The sequence below is a fragment of the Antedon bifida genome, chromosome 3 (assembly GCF_963402885.1).
Source record: "Antedon bifida chromosome 3, ecAntBifi1.1, whole genome shotgun sequence".
Taxonomy (NCBI): Eukaryota; Metazoa; Echinodermata; class Crinoidea; order Comatulida; family Antedonidae; genus Antedon; species Antedon bifida.
The window spans coordinates 15,030,953-15,047,440 of record NC_136228.1 but is presented as its reverse complement, the minus strand read 5'-3'; positions in this window follow the sequence as shown (position 1 = coordinate 15,047,440).

Below are 16,488 nucleotides of genomic sequence, written 5' to 3'. Positions count from 1 at the left end.
AATGCATGAAGATCGTATGTCAACAAAAACACATGTTAAACTGAACTTTTTTTTTGTTGCATAATATAATAGGCCTATACCCCCTAGCCGAGGCCTATTTTTTTTTAACGTGGGAAAATGTCTTTAACAAAATGTTTAGCATTAGCATCACATTCTTACATTCATAACTGCAAACATACCACCAAAAACTTCAGAAAAATTGACAGTATGTATTCTTTAAATTTTTTCGTAAATTTATGTTATGTAGAATTATACTGAACTCATCTATATATAAATTTACGTAAGGGCAAAATTCAATAAATCGCGCGTTATTTCTAGAATGTTTACTCGATAGTATATAAAGTTGGTTAGAATCTCGGTACTGATTTTAACCACCTGATGTAACCCTGTTTACTAATTAAATTGAGTTAGATAATTAGTTATTGACAATTAAAACGAATTTAGGTTCAACGATTTGCCCCAAATTTTCCCCATCCTCTTCCCCATCCCTCAACTCTAATGTTATATACAAAACACAAATTGGGTTTGTTTAAATGAGTTCAAATAAAAAAATTGGACTCATTTTAAAGACAAGGCCTAATTCCCAGGGTGCTAATTTTACATAAATCATCGTGTCTATTTATTCGTTTCTGTAAACGACAATGTACTATAGTCCTGCGGTACGTACATTTTTTACGCTGAACTTACTGTGTATTCGAGAACCATCTGTGGACACGACCACGACACGACTCTCTTCGCTCGCGTACCATCTAGTAATTATAATTATAACAATATTCCTGTAAATTTAATTCTCACTCAGGGCTGCAGTCACTTGTGGGTGCGAAAGGGATGCAAACAATTCTATCATCATCAAAGACGTTTATTCGTCATTTTGTGCACTCACCATGAAAGTTTGCTGTTTTAAAGTATGGACATTTTTTAGTTTTAATTGTGTTTCTTAAAGAGGTATTGATTAATTAACACCGCGGTTAATTAAATCGGACTTTGAATAGGTTATTTTGTAGTTTTAATAAAGTTAATCACTTTCATAGAAAAAAAAAGAATGTTTTTACTTATAAAATAACAAAATAAATTTAACCAAAAACCCATTTGTGGCTTATACATAACTAGCATTAGTAACCATCTTCGACGGGTGTGAGTCCCGCTGATTTCAACCACGCCGAGAAAACTTGTCTAACGTATGTAAAATAATATGTAAGAATTGCAATTGAAGTCTCATTTTTTATGTTTTAAATCCATTTGTACACAAAGGATTGAAAGAAAGTTATGGTAGGCTAAAGCTAAATGCTAATTATAAATATGCAATGTTGCGGTCAGTAAAATTCATCGTAACAAAATTAAATACAACATTTTACACACACTTGCAAGTGTTCCGTACGTCTGTAATCTGAAGTTCAAAAAGAAAGTCCACTGTTATTTACGAATTCGAAAGTATTGCTAGAAAATATTGAAAGAATTTTGAAAATGATGGTACGTCTGTAGATAGGCAAATAATTAAATATTATTTTAATTAATGATTACCATGCAGTACAGAAATATGTTTCCTCACAGGTAGTAGCCGTTTATCAGTCAATTTTTTTTTTGGCGCTGAGCTGTGTGCTATAGCTGCCTTTACATTGCTCCTGGAAATTTTAATTAATTTCCACTTTTTTGACCATATTTTTATTGATTCAATGTAATTGTTTCAACATTGAATCCAGAAGATGACTTATTTTCCTCAATATTTCACTTCTGCTTCTCATTTTAGTGTTTTTAGTAGTGATTTTTGTAGGCTTCAAACTGGTGGAGTACAGCCTACTTGTTCTGAATGGTTCACTGTTGGTAAGCCCTTTTGGCCCCCTCAACCTGATGTAAACATTAGGCCTAGCCCTGTGCTATGCTGGCCTAGGCCTAGCCCCATTAATTCCTTTGGTGTCTATCCATCTCTCTATACTGGGCCTAGCCCTGTATCTACCTTTGACTTGCGTGTGTATAGTAGGGGTACGCTACTACAACTTCGAAATTGTCGTAGACAATGGATTTCCCCCTCTACATATCAGGTGTTGAAAGAATGCGGTATTTTCAGATCATACCGTGGCTGTAGGGCTGGTAAAAGAGTTACTATTCGGAAACCTATACCTGTTCTTTCTACCCAGCATTCTTTACCTAAAGCAGGTCGTGGTGTCAACTTTACCAACTTATGCTACCCCACCACCATCAGCCATCGCCTGCCCAGTCACTCGGGTGCTAAGATTAACTTAGCCACATGGAATGCCAGATCTATTAGGGCCAAGAACAAATCAACTGCGCTCTGTGATTTTATCATTGATAATCATCTTGATATACTGGCTGTTGTGGAGACATGGCTGACGGGTGATAGTAGAGATGATCGCACCATTGCTGATATAAAAACAACACTGCCTAACTACAATGTTGTTCATACCCCTCGGACTCATGGCCGGGGTGGTGGCATTGCAGTCATTGTTCGTGATGGTATTCAGATACATTGTTGCGAGTCTCCTCCTTTCAAATCCATGGAATGCTCAAAGATTACTTTGGCTTCTTTTTCTTCCTCTTTTCAGCTTGTGGTTGTCTATAGGGTTCCTCCAAATGCCAAAAACAAATTAACCTCATCTATGTTCATTAATGAATTTTCTTCTTTACTAGAATCATTAAGTGTGAACTCCTCCAAGTTAGTCATTTTAGGCGACTTTAACTTTCATGTTGATAATTCTAACAACAGGGATGCTGTATTGTTCCTCAACACTCTTGAGACATTCGATTTATATCAGCACATCCATGACCCAACTCACATCGCCAACCATACTTTAGATTTACTTATCTCCCGCAAAGAATCTGACCTGCTTAGCAAAATATCCATCCAACATGGTATGCCTTCGGACCATCATGCCATTAAGTGTCAGGTTAACATTAATCGTCCTGGGCCCAGCATAACACAAGTAGTTTCACGAAATGTCAAAAACATAGACATCGTCAAATTCCAGTCTGATGTTCTTGATTCTCTCTCACAATGTTCCCTGGCCTCTGACATTGATTCTATGGTGAAGGGGTATAATGTGTCGTTACAGAAAATATTAGATTCTCATTCTCCACCTGTGCTTCGCACTCTTGTGCTTCGCCCTCATGCACCCTGGTATACAGGTGAACATCGTTCAATGAAGCAGGAGCGTCGACGTCTGGAGCGCAAGTGGCTGAAATCTGGTCTCATGGTAGACAAACAACTGTACCATAATCAGTGCACTAACTACAATGAACATCTTTATAAGGCCAAGACGGAGTATCACAAAGATGAGGTATTAGGATGTGATCAACGCAAGTTATTCCGTGTTGTTGACAAGTTAACATCTACTGCCATCTCTAGTCCCCTTCCAGCTCATGATGATGCTAAAACTCTTGCAAATCTATTCTCTGACTTTTTTAAGAATAAGATTGAGAGATATTGCAGAACTTTTTCATCAACCTCCCCTCATTATGTTGAATCTCAATCATGTAAAAGTAATTTCAATACATTTGACCCTGTCTCTGCTGATGATTTACTTAATGTCATTAAGTCAGCCTCCATTACCTCTTGCTCCCTGGATCCACTTCCTCTTAAATTATTTAAGACTTGCCTTCCTACCCTTCTTCCCTTCTTTACAAAAGTTGTCAACACCTCACTGAGCTCAGGTATCTTTCCATCTTCACTCAAACATGCCTGCATAACACCATTGTTAAAGAAGCCATCTTTGGATGTTGAGGAATTTGCAAGTTACAGACCCATTTCCAATCTTCCATTCCTTGGAAAAATTATTGAGAGGGTTGTGTCCAGTCAGCTGCAATCATATCTGAATAGAAATGGGTTATTTGCCACTAGACAATCCGCCTATCGTCCAAACCATAGTGTAGAATCTGCACTTCTTCTTGTGCATAATGATATTAGCATTGCACTTGACAACCATAATGAGGTTCTTATGGTCCTTTTAGACTTCAGTGCTGCTTTTGACACCATCAACCATAAGCAGTTATTACATCGTCTATCATCACGTTACGGTATCTCTGGAATTGGTCATAATTGGTTTGCATCATATCTAAATGATAGGTCCCAGTCCATTGTCATCAAGGATGTTTTGTCGAACCCGACTCTGCTTACAGTTGGTGTTCCACAAGGGTCTGTGGTTGGTCCTCTTCTGTTTATTTTATTTACCGCCCCACTACTTGACCTTATTGAATCTCACAATGTGAAGTGTATGGCGTACGCTGATGACACTCAGCTTTATGTCACTTTCAACCCTAATCAGCGTAATTCTGCTGTCAGTAAACTTGAATCCTGTATTGCCGAAGTCAGAGCATGGTGTCAATCTAACAACCTGGTTATGAATGATGCTAAAACAGAACTTATTCATTTTTCTTCTCGTTTTAAGCCTGCGTGTTGGACTGCCTCTGTTAAGATTGGTAATTCTTTCATTCAACCATCGTCATCCTGTAGAAACCTTGGAGTTGTCATGGATTCAACGCTTTGTATGTCCAATCAGGTACATAACATCTGCAAAGCTGGGCTTCACGCTATTCGTAAAATTGGAAGCATTCGGAAGTACCTGGATTCAAGATCAACTGAGATTCTTGTTCACGCCTTTGTTACATCAAGGCTAGACTGTTGTAACTCATTACTTTATGGCTTACCAGCAAAGGATATCTCTAAAATTCAGCGAGTCCAGAACACAGCTGCCCGATTGGTCGTTCAAAGCCCCATAAGGCAACATATCACACCTGTGCTGAGACAGCTTCACTGGCTTCCGGTAACACAAAGAATTACATTCAAGATCCTGCTCTTTGTTTTCAAAGCTCTTCATAATTCTTCATCTAAGTTCATTTCTGAACTTATTCAACCTTATGTTCCTAAGCGGTCTCTGAGATCTCGATCTGAGTCTCTTCTTGCCCATATATTTCATCCCTCCACTAAGTTTTATGGAAATCGTTCATTTTCTTCGGCATCCGTTTCTCTATGGAATGCGTTGCCTATTGAAATCCGTCAGGCTACTTCCACCAGTGTCTTCAAATCTCTCCTCAAAACCCACCTTTTTAATTTGTAATTTTTCAAAATTTTCTGTCTTTGTAAAGCGCATTGAGGCTTTCAGCATAATGCGCTATATCAAGTACCAGTTATTATTATTATTATTTATTACTGAAATACAATACTGATGAGATATCAAATTTGACGCTTTTATCTTTACTGTATTCATGTACATGTAGGAAGCTTATAGAAGAACTATACAAATTACTGCATGGGCTTATATACATTAACACTTATTTAACTGTAGGACTTTCATTACAAAGGTTTACTTGGATTGGATAGACAAAAAACGAAAAATAACATAGCTACAGTATATGGGGGAAAAATGTTAAGGCGTGTAACGTTTTATAAACTGGAAATAAGCAGAATCAGGTGGTTCAACGTTGACAATCCCGAATACGATGATACAATAGGACTTGTAGGTACAGTATCCCTCATGTAAACTGATGTAGGCCTAAGCACTGCAAAGTAAAATTAAAATGCATTCCATACTTTTTGATTACAAATTAGGAAATCCAGAGTAAACAAATTATGATAGGCATCAAAAAATAGCCGTAATTATAATTAAGATTCTGTACCAACAATAAGCTGGCAATTATTCGGTGGATTTGTAGAATAATAAAGAATACTACGTTCAAACCTCAGGGGGTTTTTATGGTTCGGCCGAACCCCCTTTACAGCGAACACACCCTTAACTGACTGCGAACCCCCATCCCTGACATCACCAATACCTCATCCTCATCTCTGAGAATCCTCCAAATACGTGCCCCACAGTACAAATGGTTATTTGTAAATTGAAAAATTCGTAAACTCGTTCCTGAATAACTCATACCTTATTCCCTGTATGACCGTAGGCTACATCTAGCCATACGTGTCTGTAAATTTCTAAGAGTTACAAATGAATTGGTTGCCGATTTTCACCTGAAAAATAATTTGAATTTTTGGTCCCAGGATTTAACATGATATTGATGCGTGTATCGTGAGCTTGGGCACAAACGAATCGTGCAAAGGACACCGCTAGACTATTGTTCGATCACTGGCAGTCAGCATGCATAAAGTGTATAGCCTTCCGACGTACATCAAAAAATGGAACGCTGCGGTTACCTACAATATTTATGTGTGACAATGAAGTATAATGTATCACAATCATAGAGGATTATAGTGAATTTAATATATTACACTATAATATCTATGGTAATTTTTTTTCGTTCAATGCGAACGTCACAGGGAAGTCCCCGATGAAGGTACTTTTGGTACGGTAATACATTCTAATAACTGTACTCAATTAATGTAAATTAATTATCAATTAATAATTTAAAAAAAAAATATGAAGCTGTTGCTATAAATATATTGAGTAAAACGTTAAATTGTATTATTTCGAATTTTAATTCATTTAAAAATGCTAAAGTCAGATGTTAAAACAAATTTCGGAACGTCCATAAATTACTACAGAAATTCGGCCTAATATTTACGGACGTACGGAAATGAAGATAAATAGGGTACTACACGTATCGGAAATACAAAACTATACGCACAATTATGATTTGGCCTAAAAATTGGCCTTACATTAAAAAGAAATGAATAAAGGTGTCATAATATGTTTCTGATTTCATGTGGTTAGATAAAGGATGCTTTACACTAGGTCTGCTAAATTTATAACCCAATCAAAATGGTATCATTTTGGTGGGAAACTTTGGAGGGAACATGTTATCCTTCTCTGAAGCCCCTAATTTGCATGTTCTGTATAAGTAGTAAAATGTTACAGATATTCAAGAGAAGAGAATATAATATGATAGTAGAAAGACGTATAGAGAAGAAAGGTCTAGACTGATAGAAATTTGTTTTGTATTAAGAAATAAAAATAAAAGTTTTAGTTGAATATACTTTTTGTATGTGGAATCAAAGAACTTGTATGTTATAAGTTCTTTGGTGGAATCATTTGGCAGTCAGTGTACGTAGCGTGGATTTAAATACGCCAGAGAACGCATTACGCTCGGAACCAACTCTATAAGTCCAATACAATAGGCTATATTTCGTTTGTCGATGAATTTTTGAATTCATGTGTGAATGCTTGATCCATTAGTGATGGCTCTAGTAACACTGCTATGCGTGGGTAATTTGTGAATGACGTAGTAGGCTACATACACCAGCCTAGATAGGGAAGATCTGTACTGCCGTTCATTGAGAGAGGAGGGGGAAGTCCGGCAATGTGTCATGAAAATGTAACAAGCCAGAGATGAAATAAAATCATGAATACATTTAGCCGATTGTTGTTGTTTTAGTCGTCGTCAGAAGTTTATCGACCGACATCTATTTCTCATGTGTAGTAGAGCGTTTCTTTGATTGAATAATTTTGTTTGTATTATAACACAAGTTCATTTTGGATTTTCAGTAAATTACCAATGGTTTATTCAAAGTCAACACTGTAACTAATCCCTCACTATTCAATCAAAATGTTATTATACTACTATATTGTTGAAAAATGGATTGCGTGATATGAAAATGGATTGATAGTAAAACGTAACAAAGATACGTTCTTGTCTGGTTATTAGGTATTCATGCAGTGATGAAGCGGAGAATTATTTTTGTAGTGTTCCATTTAAAATAAATTTTGTTACAAAGAAATATTTTGGTTGTGATGGTCGTTAAATTCGTTGGCGCCAGCATTATATTATATCTTTTACCAATTTTAACAATTAAGCTAACATCAAAACATTCAACAATGATAAAATGCCCTGCAACTCTTAACTACTTTATGACTAAGCCTATCAAGTTCGGGGTCCGGATGGATATTGTATATCAATGAAATCGAACTTTTAATTTAGTGGCAGAAACAACATTTAGTATGAAATTAAGGGTGTTGCTCGGGCCACTAGGGAAACACTCCTGGGTCCGCCCCTGGCTATAATAAGCATTGAATTTGCCCTCTCACCCAAAGTGTGCTTTTTTCGGGGCTTGTAACTTGAACGCAAGACAAAATACCGAGTGAATGATCAAAACGTAGCATAAGGTTATAGTATTATCATCACCTTACTTAAACGAATAATTCGCATTTCCATTGTTACAATACAGGTGGCATCGCCGATTTTACGATTTTGCACGCTAAGAATGAAAGAAAACGAATAAACGTAGAGCAACACTTCAAATGTTATAAAGATATAACAATATTATAGTTATATAGCCTACATAAATCCTATAAATGTTCATTATTTCAAATGGAAGTGAACTGAAGTAATCCACGACCACGTGGATTTTCTTTTACTTAAAAATTGTGCCTACCCTATCGACTCACCTCTCTAAACTTTAATGCTGCCGGTTTTTTCTCGGTTCCTGCTTTTATAGTCTTAATGACGCCCTCTGGAAATTCCACATTTCATAGCCTTTTGATCCAGAGGTAATTTTTAAAATATTTAATAAGTCATAATTAAGTCATAATTAAATAAATATTTGGTTTACGAACTTTTTATATAGACCATAGCTCTAGTAACACTGCTATGCATGGGTAATTTGTGAATGACGTAGTAGGCTACATACACGAGCCTAGATAGGGAAGATCTGTACTGCCGTTCATTGCGAGAGGAGGGGGAAGTCCGGCAATGTGTCATGAAAATGTAACAAGCCAGAGATGAAATAAAATCACGAATACATTTAGCCGATTGTCGTTGTTTTAGTCGTCGTCAGAAGTTTATCGACCGACATCTATTTCTCATGTGTAGCGTTTCTTTGATTGAATAATTTTGTTTGTATTATAACACTTGAAGTTCATTTTGGATTTTCAGCAAATTACCAATGGTTTATTCAAAGTCAACACTGTAACTAATCCCTCACTATTCAATTAAAATGTTATTATACTACTATATTGTTGAAAAATGGATTGCGTGATATGAAAATGGATCGATAGTAAAACGTAACAAAGATACGTTCTTGTCTGAAATAATTTGGTTGTGAAGGTCGTTAAATTCGTTGGCGCCAGCATTATATTACTTCTTTTACCAATTTTAACAATTAAGCTAACATCAAAACATTCAACAATGATAAAATGCCCTGCAACTCTTAACTACTTTATGACTAAGCCTATCAAGTTCAGGGTCCGGATGGATATTGTATATCAATGAAATCGAACTTTTAATTTAGTGGCAGAAACAACATTACGAATTAAAAGACGTTTACTATATAATTTCAATATAAAATTTAATGACAAAAAGAGAGATCGACGTTTCGGTACCATCATAGAACCATTTTCAAGATCAAGTGAATACAAAACAATAATAATTATGTGCACTAAGCACCAAAGTTGGTGACAGGAAATGCTAATTGAGGGCTAATTAAGTAATTAGCTCCTCCTACTGAGTTAGATAAACAATTTAGCTTTGATGGAATCCGATTGTTTATTGAGTGTAGGTTTTATCTCTTTGATCCACAACATCTCCTTAATTAGGCAATCAAATTTATTGTTACATTTAGATCTTCTTGGAGTGATTACGCAGTTCACCGTCCATTTGTTTTATCCTTAGAGATAAAACCTACACTCAATAAACAATCGGATTCCATCAAAGCTAAATTGTTTATCTAACTCAGTAGGAGGAGCTAATTACTTAATTAGCCCTCAATTAGCATTTCCTGTCACCAACTTTGGTGCTTAGTGCACACAATTATTATTGTTTTGTATTCACTTGATCTTGAAAATGGTTCTATGATGGTACCGAAACGTCGATCTCTCTTTTTGTCAGAAACAACATTTAGTATGAAATTAAGGGTGTTGCCCGGGCCACCAGGGAAACACTCCTGGGTCCGCCCCTGGCTATAATAAGCATTGAATTTTCCCTCTCACCCAAAGTGCGCTTTTTTCGGGGCCTGTAACTTGAACGCAAGACAAAATACCGAGTGAATGATCAAACAATCGGCGGTGGTTCCGCACACCGAGCACGAGCATCTAACACACTTTTTTTATATAGACCATGACCACCTCCATTGCAAGATTGATGTTGAGTGCAAAATTCACACCAATCAGAGATTATACCGCGGCGTGCATAGAGGAAAAACTTTTGTGTTTGCCTTTTGTATATATATAGATATAACTATTATGGTACATTAAAATGGCATATTCAACAACAAAAAATGTAAGAATCTTTAAATTATTATTGATACCTTTCATTTTTTGTATTGAATTATTTTCTGTAAATTACATGTAATTTGCTTGTTTATTATCTAACATTTTGAAGCAAAGAGTTTCATAAATAGAAATTAAATGAATGTAGGCCTAACTACAGTATTTTCAAGTAGATGTACATTTTCGGGGGCACAAATAAAAAAAAAAATAATTCAGACATTCATACCTAGAAACCTCTTAATTTTCATAATTTATGGCTGTTTCACAGGGCAAAGAATGGACAGAATTAAAGCGAAAAAGTAAGGTGTATTTCTAATAGCTAAAATAACATTTTATGTTGAAAACAACACCTAATACATATTTTTAAATAATTTTGAACAACAACAAAATGAGGACAAATTTAATTTTAACTTTTTTTATATATATTATAATTATATTCCTAAAAATGTTTTTAGGAATTAACATTATTTTGTTGACATGTAATTTGTTTTATTCCCCCAAATAATTTTGTGCTGCTATTAAAAAAAGTTCTGTTTATAAATTATTTTGCAGAAAAATTGCCAAAACAATAAAACGTAAAAAAGAACAAGAAAAAAAAGGCGATGTGTCTGAAAAGGAAGATGAAAATAAAACAAGTTAGTTGTTAGTTTATAAGTCACATATTTACCACATTTATACTTTTGGACTCTCAGTGGGCAAGTAAAGAACCATTTACAACAAGATTATGTAAAAGTGTATTTCAATCCATTTCACCATTGGAAAGTCATTAGGGCACAAAGTTTGAAGAACTGTACTTTATAATATATTGCCTTAATATATGTTTGTCTAATGCAGAAAATAAGTTTGTATAAACTGTGAGGGTGTGTTTTGTCTAATTCTAACAAACATTTGAAACGTAACATGCATTGACTGTCAATTTGTTACAATTGATGATTACACTGTCAAAATTGCTGTTCCAGGATCTATTCTTGGAATCTGCGGAATAGAGAACATACTTAGCTGGACAGGAAAGTTATTTACTGTCTTTGCTACAGATGACAATTACACTGTGAGCATTGCTGTTCCATGATCTATTCTTGATAATGCTCAGTCTCCTGAGCTGAGAACATACTTAGCTGGACAGGTAAGTTATTTACTGTCTTTGCTACAAATGACAATTACACTGTTAGCATTGCTGTTCCATGATCTATTCTTGCTAATGCTCAGTCTCTTGAGCTGAGAACATACTTAGCTGGACAGGTAAGTTATTTACGGTCTTTGTTACAGATGACAATTATACTGTGAGCATTGCTGTTCCAGGATCTATTCTTGCTAATGCTCAGTCTCTTGAGCTGAGTGTTGATTCCATTGTAACCTGGATTTAAAGCTCGGGAATATACAGAAATAATAACACGAAACTACGGGAAATTAAAGAACAACGTGTGGTTTATTTTTCACTGAATCATCATCTTACGAGGTTTCACCAGAGAAGAGACATAGTTACAGTATGACACGTCAAAGGTGCATTACATATGAGGGGATAACTTAACACCCCCACATCACCTCATAATCTTAAACCACTACAAAAATAACAAACAAAATTCAATATAACAATAACAATTTCTGTAACATTTTAACATCAACTATTCTCCAAATAGAAATATTTTAAATTTCTCTAGTTTAACCTTGGTGGCTGGTTTAGTTAAAATATCTGCCACCATGTCTTCTGTTGGACAATACTGGATATCTATTTGTCCCTCTTTTAAGACATCCCTTATAAAATGATACCGTATATCTATATGCTTAGACCTATGTCTTTGCACTGGATTTCTGCTTAATGCTATAGCACCTTGGTTATCACATGAAATATGAGCACATTTAAACTCATTGGGACAGATATCATTTAACAATTGCAGTAGGTAAAGGGCCTCCTGTGTTGCAGCCCCAAGACCCATATATTCAGACTCACAGGTGGATAGTGCCACAGTAGGCTGTCTTCTGGTTTTCCAAGATATTGGAGCACTACATTCATTCAAACTAAAGATATACCCAGTGGTACTCTTCCTATCATCCGAACTAGCCCAATCAGAATCACAATACGAGGTTAATTTCATTGAATCAGATTTTCTGTAAACTAATTTATGATTTACAGTACCTTTTAGGTATCTTAATACATGTTTTGCTGTGGTTAAATCCTCTAACTTGGGGTCAGCTAAACTTCTGGAGAGTTTACTGACAACCCATGTAATATCTGGTCTTGTACATGTAGCTAGATAAATTAAACTTCCAACTATTTCCCTGTATCTGTCTAATTGTACTTTCTCATTATTTGGACCGGTGCCGGTCTGTACTTCACAGGGGGTTGACCTTGTCTTACAGTTAGACATATTAAATTTTTCAAGTACTTTCAGTGTATATCGTGTTTGGTTCATAGTTATCTTATCGGCTTCTTGTTTAAAATCAATTCCAAGGAAATAGCTGATTTCCCCAAGGTCTTTCATTTTAAACTCATTTTTCATATTTGTCTTAAAATCACTAAGTACATTCTCATTTGTGGCTGCAATTAATATATCGTCAACCCATATTAAAACAATTACTAAGTCATCTTTGTTGCGTTTTGTATATACACAGTAGTCTGCTGGGTTTCTTTTAAAACCATTACTCTTCAAGTGGTTGTGCAACAGCTGATTCCAATTTCTACCTGACTGTTTAAGCCCGTATGATGACTTGTTCAATTTTAATACTAATTTTTCGCCATTTTCTGACTTAATTTCGTAACCTTCAGGTTGGCTTAAGTATATTTCGGTATCGATATCTGCATTTAAGTATGCAGATTTTACATCCATCTGATGGATTATAAGGTTATGTTGTACAGATATTTGCATTAATGTTCTAATTGAGGTCAAATTGGCTGTGGGCAAGAATGTCTCATGATAGTCTATGCCTTTTATTTGTTTAAAACCCTTGGCAACGTATCTTGCCTTGTACGTGTGATTACCCTCGGCCGATTCCTTTATAGCAAATACCCATTTTCCGCCAATGAGATGTTTGTCATTGGGTAATGTGACTATCTTAAAGGTGTTATTATCTTTCAATGATTGTAATTCTTCATCCATTGCCCTTTTCCAACTTTCTGAATATTGGGAATTGGTAGCTTCTGTATAGGTTAAGGGAACATTTTGACATGACATATGATAGATCGAATCATCACTGTCAAATTCAGTCTCATACTCCTGTAGGTAATTGGGATACTTTCTCTCCCTTTGAGGGTACCTTCTGTGGGCATCATCATTATCTACCCTATTGTTGTCATTTTCCTCTAAGTTATCATAATTAACATTTGGGGTATTTTCATGTTCAATAATTTGGGATTCATTTGTGTTCTCATTATCCTCTAAGTTTACATTTGTTTCGTCACTTTCATCTGTCTGTGTTTGTTGGTTGGTGTTAGATGTTTGGTCAGATATAATTTTGATCAATCTGAATTTCTGAACTTTGCCAGTGTTTGGGTCATAGATCAAATATGCTGGACTAGATGAATCATATCCCAGAAATATATCACGCTTACTCTTAGGTTCTAGTTTCTTTGAGTTATGTATGTATGTGTAGCAAGGTTTTCCAAAAATGTGCATTTTTCCCAAATTTGGTTTATACCCTGTCATGGTCTCAAAAGGAGTCTTATTAAGGCGTTGGTTGAAACAACGGTTTCTTATATAGGCCGCTGCTCTTACTGCATAAGTCCATAAGGACTTTGGCAGTGAAGATTCCAGCAAAAGACATCTACCCATTTCAAAAAGAGTGCGCCAATTACGTTCCGCGGTTCCATTTTGATGGGGTGAATTTGGAGATGAAAACTCATGTTTAATACCTCTATCTGTCATTAGGCTTTTGAAGTCAGAACTGACATATTCACCACCGTTATCAGTTCGCAAGCACTTAACCTTGCCTATTGGGGCACAGTCAGAAAGAAATTGTTTAGTAGCTGTTGCAGCATCACTTTTCATTCTGAGGAAGTAAACAAAAACAAAACCAGAATGGTCATCGGTAAATGATATGGCGTATTTGAATTCGTCTTTAGCCAATGGTGATATTGGCCCTGCCAGATCGGAATGTACTAAGGCTAATGGACAATTGGCCCTTTTGTCTGGTTCTCTATTTCTTACATTAACAAATTTACCTTCAGTGCATATGTTACATGTTTCATTAACTTTACTACCTTTGATTTCCATGCCGTCCACTACCTTTTCTAATTTTAGTACATCGTCAAAGTTACAATGTCCTAGGACTCTATGCCAATATTGTAAATCTTTAACAAGGCTTACTTTATCTACTTTTCTAGGTGCACTTGTGGTTGGTAAGTAGTATAGGTTGTCAATAATACTCATTTTGAATGTTCTTCCAGCATTAGTGATTGTGTTTTCTTCTTTACTAAGGGTTACTATTGCTCCTGTTGTCGTTGCAGCTCTTACGCTCATTATATTGTGTGGGTACGTTGGTATGTACAGGGCATTTTTTAAGACAGTTTCTACTTTCTCGTTGTTTTCATCTATCAGGTTTATGTGTGCATGTCCTCTCTTTACTGCAACACCTTTTGCTACGCTACCATCCGCAAGTTCAATAGTATGATTAAGGCTTTTAAAGGTTGGATCGAAACTGGAGAATTTCTCTCGGTCATTTACTACATGTGAGGTGCAGCCAGTGTCTACTAAAATACCATCTTGACATGTTATGTTTTCTGACGCTTGAAAGAAAAAGGAATGTTCAAATCCATCCTCCGCTTTCTTTATTTTGTCCTTTGGTTTATTTCTGAAACAGTCCTTGTCAAGGTGATTGGCATTCTTGTGGTATTTACAGGTTTTTGTAGGGCAATCTTTTATCAAGTGGTTAGGTGATCCGCACTCGTAGCATTTTCTGGGGTTTTGTGGGTTTCCAACTTTCATCACTCTGTCGTTAATAGATTCTGGTGTATTTAGTTTCTCTGATTCTGCAAACTTTCTTAGGGATGTTTTAAATTCTACAAAAGATATGTCTTTTTCTTGTGTATTTATGTATATTTTAAATGGAGCGTATGTTCCAGGTAAACCTTTTAATACCATGGCTGTTAGAAGTGCGTCACTAGGTGTTTCTTTTGCTCTTTGTAATGATGTGATAATCTTTTCCACTCTGATAATGAAGGATGTGCAATCTTCCTCACCCATTTCAAGTGTTGTTAGTTTGGTGTAAAGTTGGACCACTTTTGGCTTTGACTTGCTAGAATATTCAGATCTTAAGATAGATAGGGCTTTTCTTCCGTCGTCAGTTGCATCGTTAATGATCAGCGATAACGACTTATCGTCTAGGAATTGTATCAGCTCCGAATACGCCTTTTCATTTTTATGGTTATCTTCGTCGGTGACTGGCTCCGGCTGTGTAGACGTAATCGTGTTTTTCAGCGGTGGTTTCAGCGTGTTGAGGTACCCTAGAAATTTTACTTCCCAAAGTTCATATTTTTCTTCATCTCCGCTAAAAAGAAGTCTTTGAAAACGGCTGGGCCCATAACCTGTTGATTCCATTGTAACCTGGATTTAAAGCTCGGGAATATACAGAAATAATAACACGAAACTACGGGAAATTAAAGAACAACGTGTGGTTTATTTTTCACTGAATCATCATCTCACGAGGTTTCACCAGAGAAGAGACATAGTTACAGTATGACACGTCAAAGGTGCATTACATATGAGGGGATAACTTAACACTGAGAACATACTTAGCTAAGTACGTTCTCTGCGGAATAGAGAACGTACTTAGCTTAAAGTCAGACAAATGGAGAGAGAGCAATGCCACATCTAATCCCTTTCCTACAGACTTTCTTAGTATAGTATACACAAAGGATAATGGGGAAAGGAAAGTGAATGTGCACCTAAATGTCTCCTCATCAAGAAGTTGCCCAAACCTGTTTAATTGCCAACAAAAAGGTGTTTATGTTTTTCCACTATAAAATATACTTTGTTGGTTTTTCATAGCAGAATTTGCCTTCTATTCACATTCAATCTTTTATTCATTTTGTTGTTTCATGCTAAACAAACCTTTTGTTATATTGTTCCTATTTGCAAAATAGTTATAGTGTGAAAAGGGTAAAGGAGAGGGTTAACCAGACTGGATTGCCATTTGTCGGCTGTGTGAATAGCTGTTTTGGAATAAGATTGCATGACCTGAAATTTGTATAACAGCTTTCAGTTTGAATAAAACTTTTAGGATTGTTTTCTGTTCTTTTATGTAAAATGTATATAAACTGAATAATGGAAAGTCAGGTGATGCTGTAAAAAGGGGATTTGCATAACAATGAATACGGTATAGGCAAGTTGCGTCG